Here is a 12,075-nt window from a genome sequence, read left to right as displayed (position 1 = left end):
CGGCCGTCCCATTTCCAAGGGACTCGCCAACACCTTGAGTGACTCAAGGCGTTGGCGAGAAGATCCTGGTCCCTGAACAAAACAGCGGAAGGCTGTTCTGCTTCATCCTTATCGAACAAAACCCTCGCTTTAACCCGCGTTAAAGCGGGGGAATTGCTTCGGGGTCGGAGAACGTCACCTCACCCACAACCGGATGAATAAAAATTAATAAAAATGAATGACATCCAGAGCTGTCCCCTGGAAGCCACCGGAGAGCTATCCGACTGGGCATCCCCCCCCCCCCCCCCCCGTTCACGTAGCTTTAATAACAATTTACATAACTGGAAAAAAAAAAAAAAAATCCCCAAAAAAGTCGCTAAGACTCCAAAAACACAAAATTGTCGTTAGGACGACTGAAAACACTCTAAATTTAGCGACTTTCTCGCTAAGTTCACACCACTGCTGTTCGGCCCTGGCAGGGCGCGGGAAAAACGTGCGAAGGGGCGAGAGAAATGCGTGGAAGATGGGACTCCAGGGTGGGAGCGGCCGGACGGATCTGCACAAGCTCTAGGCTCAATTTTTGAAGGTCACCTTGAATGGCAGCGTTGTCATCTCGAAGAAATTGAACCGTGCTGACGAGTTTGTCCACTTTTCGTACGAGCCGCATTACAAGCCCGCCGAGTCCGCAGGCGCGCTTCCCAGTAGCGTCCGGACCCACATGATCTTCGCCATCATCACTCACGGAAACCACAATAGGCTCTTTATCGATAATTCCAGCACTGTCCGGGTCACGGCGCTTGGTGCACGAAGCACATTTGTGCGTGGTCACTCCGCTGGACATGTAAAAGCCGTAATAGTCGCCTTCAACATGAAGGCATTTACGGCGAAAGCGGCATTGCAGATGCCACTTCAAGCCAGGAATCGTTGACGGCCAGAAAACTGTGCGGAGCACTTTCCGCACACGTCTTTGCTTCCATTCATTTCGGCACGGAATGAATCCTTAGTTTGCCGTTATTTTTATTTGCTCTGCTTTTTTTTTTTTTTTTTGTGGCATCGGGGCGATACACCTCTTAAAGGAGGGAGAAATGCCGCGCGGGCATCTAGCCAAGTAGGCAGTGCGCCCGTGACATAACTGTTATCGTGATGGCTTCCCGCGCGAAAAGTTGAGGTTGGATGCCTGGGCCTGGATTCACCTTTTAGTTGTTTCTGTAATGTCGCGTTCTGGTAAACTTGAGAAAACTGTTGTTTATTCGAGGTGATAATGGTCTACGCGTGGAACCTTCTACTCCGATTGTTCCAGAAACTCACGCGTCTTAAAGGGGCCCTGCAACAACTTTTTGACTGGTTTTTAATTCGCACTGAACCTGAGCGCACTCAATGCAGCATCTTGATGAAACTTTTCTCAAATTTCGCTTTATTTTAAAAGTTATAGGCAAATTATAATTACAAAAATAAAAGCCGTTTACAACTCTCTAACGCCGGTTTAGAGCGCAGCTCTTGAGGAGGAGGAGGAAGGGTACTGAGGGTCACGTGTTCTCCGGGAGATCACGTGACCTGGGGGTGTGGTCACGTGACCTCGGCGGGGGGTCACGTCACCCCCAGGTCACGTGACCCCCCAGAGAAAATTTTCCACTAGATTTAGCGGGGAAATTTTTCCGCTAGATTTAGCGGGGAAATTTTTCCACTAAATTTAGCGGGGAAATTTTTCCGCTAGATTTAGCGGGGAAATTGTTTGCTAAATTTAGCGGGGAAAATTTTTCACTAGATTTAGCGGGGAAATTTACCCATAATGCACCGCGCGGTTACGCCGACGGCGACGCCGCTCAAGCTGGAAACGGGCGCCTAAGAGCTGCGCTCTAAAACAAGCAAAAAATAACCTCCTTCATGACGTCGTAGGTCCTGGCTTGAGTGGCCGTGAACTATAGAGGAGGGGTAGTGAGCTCATCGAGCGCTCATGGCTGCCGCATTCCGTGTCGACGGCTCGAGAGGGCGCCACTAAAGCACGTGTAGGATAGGCTGTATGAAGCGGGCGGCCAGGGCGGCTCGCATTGCTTTTGCTGCGCGATTAAAGACTAATTCGGCATAACACTTCATTGGCCACAAACGACAGCAAACACGGGGGAAAGATCAGTTCAAAACAGGAGCCACTTCGTGCTGCCATACCGCCAAATGGCCAAATCGCCAGCCAAGCCCGCGCCGAAAGCCTTCGGCACGCTCGGAACCGGTCGGATCCTCGAGCCGGTATACGATCGTAGGACCGCCGCGTGCATCCGGGACCTTTATACGCTCGCCGTTCGTTGGCGCCTCTTTCCACTGGCCCTTTCTAGTATGCGCCATTTGTCCGCCGCTTGGTGGCGGGTATGCCGACGGGTCATTTCTTGTTTCCGTACTTTATAAACTGAATTTCTTTCTTTTCTGATCTAAAATACTGAACAAAAACTACTTTCATACATAATTGAAACGGTTCGCGTAACCTATATTTTGTATCTCGGCTAAAAAAAAAAAAAAAAAAAGCTTTTAGCGGCTTTGATTAGTAGTAAGCCCAGGACCAAAGACGTCACATATTGCGCGCTTTCGGCAGCGGAGGTCGCCCTCATAGTGGAGGAGGTTTCCGCGTCGTCCGGTTAAAATATGACGCACTGATATTTAGTTACTCTCTCTGTGCCCGCTGGCTTGCCCAAACCCCAAGTGACGTGGAAATCGCAGAAAAGGTAGACGCTTAAATATGATTGCAGGGCCCCTTTAAGGCCCCTGAGTAAGGAAGGTAGCGACATCACAACCCTCCTTCTCTGACGTGCACACTTTTTATCTCCATTTTTTGCCCTTTAGCACTCGCGCATTGACGGTAGCGCCGCCTAGATCGCTCCAAGGTAACAACAAATACCCGTACTAAAGAGCACTGTCAGGGCACACCCTCTGCGTTCAAGTAGATAAACCGCTAAGAATATGCTCGAATAAAGACTATGGAATCCGTGACGTTACACTTTCGGTTTTAATTGATTGGATGGCAACTCCTCCTTCCCTGTGCACGTTCCTTTATTTTAGTTATTTGATTTTTCGCAATCTCGCACGTCGACGGTAGCGCCGCCTGGATCACTCCAAGTTAGCAGGTGGCAATTTTTCAAAGGATGTCGTTACTTTTCCGTATAAAGAAGCTTTAACGCGCCTACATAAGGGGCTCCTCGGCGTGGGTAGCCGGAGTCAGTCTCGCCCAGCTCTCAATTGTGCTGTTTCGCCGACATCGACGCCTGCGACGCTAACCTTCTATTTAGTTTTAGGCACGAGTTCGCAGCATTAAGCGTTTAGTTTCTTCAGTTATTCTCCTCCTCCTCATTTGTCATTCGGGACAATATGATACTCCTGACAGACGTTTTTCAGACGGCGTTGCTTTACGACAAGCGCTGACTTGCTCTTTTTGGGAGGAGCTCCGACTAGATGTTTAGCCATATTTATGGTCACGACCGATCCCTCTCGGCCAACGGAGACGATTACCTCCCATAATGTTGGAGGTCTCATGGCTCTGACAGAAAATACTTCCAAACCATCTGTTCCACGTTTCACGCCAATGTGCCCAACTGCATCTCCCTTTTTTCATCACAAAAAAATGAAATAAAAATAATTACGGCAATTTATACAATTACCGTGTTAGGAGCAAGTTTGCGAGTTACTACACCACTCACAGGGGTTGCGAAGTATTCGTAATCAGACCCGCCAAATTTCTACGAGATATAGCCCAAAAATAGCCAAAAAAACTGACCATTTGAAACTAATATTTTGAACATTGAAAATTGAACATTAAAACATTTCTTTAATTCCATCAACGATGGGGGAAAACCCATCGGTTGATGGAAACAAACGCGGTCAAATTCTTTATTGGGATAACGCCAAACGGCGCTGTGAGCTTTGTGTCGAAGTGCTGGGGGAGGGGGGGGGGGGGCGAGCATCCGACGAGAAGCTCATTCGGTCATCAAGACTTCTTGATAAGCTCGCAAATGGCGATGTTATTCTCGCAGATCGAGGATTTCTCATTAAAGAGGATGTGGCCGGGCGCGGTGCTCATCTCGTGGTACGGGCGCTAACTCGTGGTAAGAAGCAGCTTCCTGCTAGAGACGGTGAGGAGGCGCGACAGATATCTAGAATACGAATTCATGTCGAACGTTCCATCCGCAGAATGATCTACTGTATCTTGAGGGACAGGCTCCCTGCGAGTTTGCTTCGCTATGCAACCAGCGTTGTTAACATCTGTGCAGCTCTGACAAACATGCGACCAGGGTTGCCGTGAAGACACCTTTTATCAGGTTATAACTGCGAAAGTTTGTAGTATTTTTTACGTATACCTCGCCAACTTCCTTGCTTGTAGGATACGATTAAAGGCTGGTTCACACACTGGCGACAGAGTCCTCTTGCAACCGCTTACAGCAAGATGCGCAACGTGCCTTAAGGCTCATACACACATTCGCATTTGAACACGTTTGAGTGCATTGCGGCGTCCTTGCGGCCAGCAGCAGTCGCTTGCGGTGCGACAGGCGCCTTCCCGCAACGCTCAGTAGCAAGACGCAAGTGAGTAGAGCGTCGCTCAACTTTCCAAAGCTTTGCGGTGCGTTCGACCAATCAGAAACCGAAAGAAGGGAAGAGGGTTTTGTGTTTGCTTGCGCCACTTGGTGAGTCTTATCCGGTTCTCCTCTCGCAGTACTTGCTTTTTTGTTTTGGGGAGCGATGGAGACTGCTTTTTCCGAGGCTGCGATGGTTCAAGCTCGACAGGTAGTCGGGGAAGCCAGTGGAAAAGTCCCAAGATTGAATACTTCTACGCGGTCACTGGGCGCCGCTATGTTGCCGTGGGTGTCGCTTACCAAATACATCTACAATAAATGGCCTCCCAATAGCTCAAGTAGAAGAACAAAAGTTTTTTGGAGTCTGGTTCAATGAAGAACTAACCTGGACAACTCACATTAACAAATTAAGGGGGGAATTATCAAGAGTGGTCGGGATGCATGTATAAAATAGCAAACTTAATACCCAATTGGCTTACCAAAAACTTATATTACTTCCTGTTTTAATCGAGGCTCTGTTATGGAATTATGGTAGGGGGAACAACCACGTTCACAAACTATGGTAAATCAATCGCGCTTCAAAAAAAGGTTCTGCGAATTTTGGAAAACTACCGGGGCAATATTCGCGAATTTCATAGCAGCCCTTATTTTACTAAGCATAACATGCTCAAAGCAAATCAAATCTACTATTTCACACTTATGCAGACAATACACAAAAAAAAAAAACTCTACCGAGTGGATGAATTTGCGTCACAACTTTATCGATTGAGAAATAGCAAACGTAGAACTCCTAAGGTGCGTACAAACTATAGAAAACAGAAAATTGAGGACCAGATTCCTGCATTACTAAACACTATGGAAGATTACACTGATTTTGCGCAGTCATTTTATAAATGCAAGAAAGATTAAACAAATTCTTCTAGACAAAGGCATCTGTTACGCGTTGTAGGAATGTTTTGTTTTTGTTTGTTTTTGTTACCTTGGGTCCACCACTGGACATGAGAAAACTAAAACTCCTGAGTATTCTTTCTTTATTTTGTTGTGTGAAATAAAGTTTTTGTTTAATATGTTGCATGAAATGTATTTTACGTACACAGGCATGTATTTTTAGGCACAAAAGAATGCTGCAATGCTGTATACCGTGCCACCTTTTGCACTTCTGTAAACTGTGGGGGGTAGAGGACCAGTCAGGCAGAAATGCCTTTTGCCACTACCTCCCTACCGGGTTTGGCCTGTGAAAATCCCAATATACTTTCACTTTCATTATTGGTGAGCCGCTAGCGACGATGGCGCATTCTTATTGGCTCTTGACTGCGGCTGACTGCGTGTCAACGCAACTGTGTGTACAAGCTTGGTTCAAGCGCTCTTCGCAACGCAACGCATCCACTTGCTGCTACGGAACGCACCGCACTCAAATGGAGATGTGCGTTGGGGTCTTTAGAGGAGCTAGGGAGGCGCGAGAAGTATCTACCTCGTTTCCTCCGACACGGACGAAGCACTCTGGCGATGTCAACGCATGTTCATCATAAGACGGTCAACTAGTTGGACGTTCGCTCTATTGCTCCACAGCCTTTAGTGGACAAAAGAAGCCACAAACTGTGTTTCGCAACGCGTGTTGCTTTTTCAGTGGGCGATTTTTGTTCCATCAGTACGATAACAAACCTGTAAAAATGGCAGTGTACCCAGCCGCAGTTTTCGTTCCAATCTACTCAAATAAAGGTCAACAGCGGTCATACTTTAATAAAGAGAGCCTCATTCGTGGCGGGGGTTTTGATTAAAGTTTCCAATATGTAATTACAAAAGCTGACTGTTAAAAGGTTGCACTATAGGCTTGACTAATTGAACCTTCAGTGAAATTAGAATTGCCTATAACAATCAGCACATGAATTGTTCAACACATGCAGAGTGTTTGGCCACTGCCCCTCAATCACTCCGTCGCACTCCACTGACAGGACAATCAAAGGACCGTGGTTTGGCGAATGACATGCGATCACAAAGCAGGGAAAAAGTCAAACAAACAGCATTGAATAAATATTTATTACTGCAGTCATAGTAATAGCTAGCTTAACCAAGCCACCATGACGAAATAATAGCACCAAGTTTAGGAGATTGGAATTAAGAACACAAAAAAATACCATCCATCGCGCCCCTAGCCACGCTATCGACGCACGCTTCCACGTCGTCGCCGCAGATCAACTAGGCCTAGTTATCGTTCTAGCGGGCAACGAATATTCTCATAAAGTGGAAAACATTTCTGACAATTTTAGTTACTCATTGATGAACGTCATCTTGTAGTAACATCCTAGATGCACATTCCTGCGATAAATCAAATTAACAACCAATAACCCACTCGTCAATGCTACAAGAGAAGCTAGGGAAGTTTCCTTACTTCGGTAGGGCAGCTATGTGTTGCTTCTTGTTGTAAGCGATCATAAGAGGTTGTTATACCATATTCACACAAGCATAAAGGTCCCTTTAGCTAAGGGACCTTTATGGCGAAAGGCGAATCAGTTCGCTATCCTCCGCGCGTGGCATATGCTCACGATCTACTAGCGCGGGCTGATTCGCTGGCTGCAAAGGGACCTATGTTAAAGGTACCTTTGTGCTGGTCGTGTGAATGGGGTATTAGAGGACTCGGTCGCTAGTGTGAAAAATCAGCCCTGCATTTCTTTGTTTTTTTAACCTGCACTTTACTGTCACTATTGCCTTCTTTAATTTTAAATGTTACTGCCATGAAGTTTCATGAAATAAAATGTTACAAAGCAGTCACATTTTGAAATTTGTTGAAAACTAATACAACACTGTCTATTAATAGGATTCTAGTGTACTCGTTTAGGCATCCCGACGTCTTGGATTGCTTACACAGCATAAAGGAACTGCAGCATAAGGCAACATCACACAGTTTGCCAAGCAAGCAGTCAACAAAAGCATGTGTAAAGATGTAAATGTTCTGGACAACTAGGTTTCATGGTAGATGAAAACTAATGTGATATTTACAGGAAGCATGGAACAGGTATCGTGCTGTCTGCCTTTGACGAGTCAAGCACTTTTTGGTATTGTGATGGGTAGAGAAACGCATGCCTAACATTGCAGTAAATATCATGACGGTCATTCTATCTACCAATCGACTGGTACATAAACGGGAGGACCAAACATCACGCAGGATGTTCCATTTGCCTTTTGACAAGGTCATTTTCCTAGAAGTTTACATCAAACCAAATTGCCTTGAGTGAAATGGTGTGGACTTCTTTGATCCTTAGTAAAAAGTCTCGGTAAGAGTATTAAAAGAATTCAAATCACGATCATCATTTGACTGTAGACCGTTCGTAAGTAGAGGTTGATGCGCTCAGCTGCTTGCCTCAATGTGCCACATGCGCTGTCTTTCTTAAAATCTGACCCTTGAACCACAATCGCTCCATAAATGCAACACTTAGTCTTGTTCTAGGACAGAACGGCGCAGAATGACAACACAATATAATTTCCAAGTCGTTCAGAGGGATTGCACAGTACCCATAGCCATTTTATGCAGCGTGGCAATTACACGAGTTCTAGAGCAATCTGTTTTACCCAGAACTGTCGCGCCTTGCTGAGGATTGGAGCAAAGAAAGCTTTGTCATAAGCTACTTCCTGCACATGGAGGTCGTCCGGCCCCCAGACAACAAAATGGGTCACACTCTTGCGGCACACATGCAACTGGGTCTGCACCTGAGTGTAGTACTTATGGTAGGTAGGGAGCTCGAGGTTGTCATTGAGGCAGTCCGCCCTTGTGATCGGCGAGCCTGGCTTCTTAAGGACCGCTGGACACTTCACCTCCAGGATGCCCACACCATGGCAAGAGCAGCTCCAGATCCCATTCGGTGAGGCACCAATGAAGGAGTCCTGCAAAAGTTGTGCCACTTGATCGAATGTTCAAAAAGCTATTTACATGAAGTTCCTTTAAACGGAAGGAACTGCATCTTCTTTGTAAATAGTGCTCATCTGTTCTCAAAGAGCTGTGACTTTGTATGCCTGATTTGGGAAGGTATGGATCAATACGATGTCTACGAACAAGAAAACATGGCCACAACAGGCGCGGACATTGTGTGGACATGTTGTGAGCAGCCCACAATTGTGGCATGCCATAACAGGTGCGCCTTGACGGATATGTAAAGTTTTGCGCTGCTGAAAACCGGGTACAAACAAAATTTTTTTGGAAGACATTCTTGTTGCTTATTCTTTTTGTTGAAGCTGCCTGTAAAGAAATAAATACGGTTTTAAACAGAACTTTAGTATATTGAGCTTTCTAAGCATGCTGTTTTAAGTGCTGTTTTTGAACATCAAACTGTACCTTCATAGAAGGCAACATAACTAATGCGAGCATAATGTGTGGCTTAAATGACAACTGCACATAAATTTCAATGTTGAGAAAACAACACAGTCCTAGGTCGCTTCCCCCGCAGGGGGCACCTGTGAAAGCAGGTGTTTGGAGAGTGGCGTCTCCACGGACCCCGAGCCATGCGGGTTCGCCCGCCCACGTATGGCTGTGCGTGGCTTTCCCGTGTCCGGGGAAAAGGGCATCCTGGTGGTTGAGCCGAGCCCGGGGTAGGTTTGGACCCTTCGGGGCCCCCCGGGTGAGGCAATACACCACTTCGGCCCCCGCTTCTCGTAGACGGGAGTCCTGGTAAGGCCTGGCCAGGATGGTTCAGTCTAGTCGCCTTTTCTTCTACTATCCCCTCCAATCTTTCACCTTTACCTTTCCTGTTTCTTTTACTTCTCTCTCATTTCTCTTACTCCTTTTTCACCCCTCTTTGGCGGCAAGGGCTAACCTTGGGTGGCAATAGACCTCTTTCTTGACCCACACTTGGGTATAGTTTCCCGGCAGCACTGTTAGTGTAACGTCTCCAGCCAAGCTCATCTTGTTATGGTGCGTTACCTAACCCCTTGTTGGGCTCGGTGGTGGGCGGTGCACCGCGGATTCCGAACATTCTTTGCCCTTCTATGGCACCCCACCCCTCTAAACCCCGTTCAGGGCACGCCCTTAAAAGGCGTTGCCTTGAACACAAAACCATTGACAAAGATCCCGAGGTAGAATCCTTCACAAAGTTTTTTGTTGTTCACTCTCTTGATGAACACAAGACAGTTGCAAAGATGTCACCCTTCATTGTAGCCAAAGTTCTAGAGCACCTTGTAGGGTTTTCCTACAAGGCAAAAAAACTGTACTTTGGAGACCTCCTTGTGGAGGTAAACACAAAAAAGCAAAGCGAAGCACTCCTCAACCTGACCACCATTGTTGACGTGAAGGTGTCGGTGAGTCCTCACCGCACACTTAACACCATTCGTGGAGTCCTCTCTGAAGACGACTTTCTGGACACAAGCGAAGAAGAACTTCTCGAGGGACTTAAAAGTTCCGGCGTTGTCGCTGTTAAACGCATAATGTTTCGGAAAAATGGTGAACAGGTTCCTTCGAAACATGTTATCCTGACCTTTGAAAAGCACACACTCCCAGAGACCGTCAAGGCTGGATACCTGAACTGCCGCATTCGCCCTTACGTCCCCAACCCCCAGCGGTGCTTCCGTTGCCAACGTTTTGGTCACGGAGCACGCAGCTGCCGAGGGAAGGAGACATGTGCAAAGTGTGGCAGTCAGGGCCATGTTTCTGACATTTGTGAGGAGGCTGTGGCCCACTGTGTTAATTGCGGTGGACCACACCCCGCTTACTATCGTACCTGTCCCTCGTGGAAACAAGAGAAAGACACCCTTGCCATTAAAGTGAAGGAGAACATTTCGTATTTGGAAGCGAAAAAACGTTTCTCCTTTGTGTCAAAGGGGAGTTTTGCCGACGTGGTGCGCAGGGGCCCTGCACCACGCTCGGAGTCGAGGGCCACGCAGGTCTCTCCCGAGACCTTGGCGGCCGACCTCAGGGCCCCAGCTCCTCGACAGGGGCAGCAGCAGCTTCCTCCAGCCCCTGGTGGTGGCACGCGTGCTGCCCCTCCATCCAAGGACAGGCCGGCAACAGCCGCGCCTTCCCCCTCTCCTAGGTCCCCTCCTAGGGAGGAGCGAGCTTCTCGCTCCTGCTCGGTGGAGAGGGTTCCCCTACTGAAGGAGCAGCATGGTACCCATGCAGCTCCTGTGAAAGGAGGTGTCAAGACGAACTTGGGTGACCCCTCGCCCAGTTCGTTCGCCACTCCTCCATCCGGTCGTGGCCGGGGTTTTCCCCCGCGCGTACCAGGCCGGACCAGCTCCGTCATACTCCATCCATCGGACACTTCGCAGGACATGGAGATGCCAACTGATGCTGACAGTCAGTCTACTCCTGGGTCTGACCAGGATGGTATGGAATGGGAGACAGCTTCTCGTAAATCTAAAAAGAAGCAACCTGTAGTAGCGCCCAAGTGATGACCCCAATAGCTGCCGTATTGTGGTCACATATTCCACCTAGCTCGAGTTGGCTCTCCATAGCTTTATTTATTTTACCAGGTTTTATCTTCTTATATTTACATATTTACACACTTTTTTAATAGATGACGAAGTTACATTTTATGCAATGGAACTGTGGCGGTATTTTAAGAAATATTGATGATGTTAATCATTTCATGGATGAGCTTCGACCCATCGCTCTTGCCTTGCAAGAAACCCATCTTCACTCTAATTCTTTTAACATTTTAAGGCACCATCAGGTTTTCAGGAAAGACCGTCCCGCTTCCACTCCTTCAGGTGGCGTTGCAGTAGTTGTGCAGAGTGGAGTCGCTTGCTCTCAAGTCCCACTCCGCAAACATCTGGAGGCAGTTGCAGTGCGTCTCCTCGTGGACCGCCTTGTAACGCTTGTTTCTTTATACTTACCGCCAAATGTTCCTTTAAATCTTCAAGAGCTGCAGGGACTTGTTGGACAGCTTCCTCAACCGTTTTTAATTTTAAGTGATTTTAACGCTCATCATCCCATGTGGGGTAGTACCCGTCAGGACTCCCGTGGTGGTGTAATTGAACGTCTTTTATTGTCTTCTGGGCTGTGCCTTCTTAACGGGAGAGAGCCAACTTTTTTTAGTGCGGCACACAACACATTCACATCTATTGATCTTTCTATCGCTTCACCTTCATTACTTCCTTGCTTTTCATGGAAGGTTCTCCATAACCCTTTTGGAAGTGATCATTATCCAGTTGTTTTAGAAAGTACCGTTCCATTGCCTAATCTTTTAAAGCGGGTTCCTAGGTGGAAGTTAGACAAGGCAGACTGGGCACTTTTTAATCTTCACTCCACTTTGGATCCTTCGCTTCTTTCGTCTATGTCCCCTGAGAACGCTACACTTTATGTTACTGAGCAGATACTAAAGGCTGCTCAGCAGTCCATTCCCCAAACATCTGGTAATATACCCAAAAAATGTAAACCTTGGTGGAATAAGGAGTATGCCACAACCCGGGCGGACCAAAATAGGGCGTGGGGCAGATTTCGCAGATACCCCACTTCAAGTAACCTTGTTGAGTTCAAGCGACGAAAAGCCAAGGCTCGTTGGACTAGGAAGCAGGCAAAGCGGAAGTCGTGGATGAAGTATCTCTCTTCTTTAACCAGCTT

Source organism: Ixodes scapularis, unplaced genomic scaffold (assembly GCF_016920785.2).
Source record: "Ixodes scapularis isolate PalLabHiFi unplaced genomic scaffold, ASM1692078v2 PGA_scaffold4__175_contigs__length_147842914, whole genome shotgun sequence".
Lineage (NCBI taxonomy): Eukaryota > Metazoa > Arthropoda > Arachnida > Ixodida > Ixodidae > Ixodes > Ixodes scapularis.
This window is presented reverse-complemented; position numbering follows the sequence as displayed.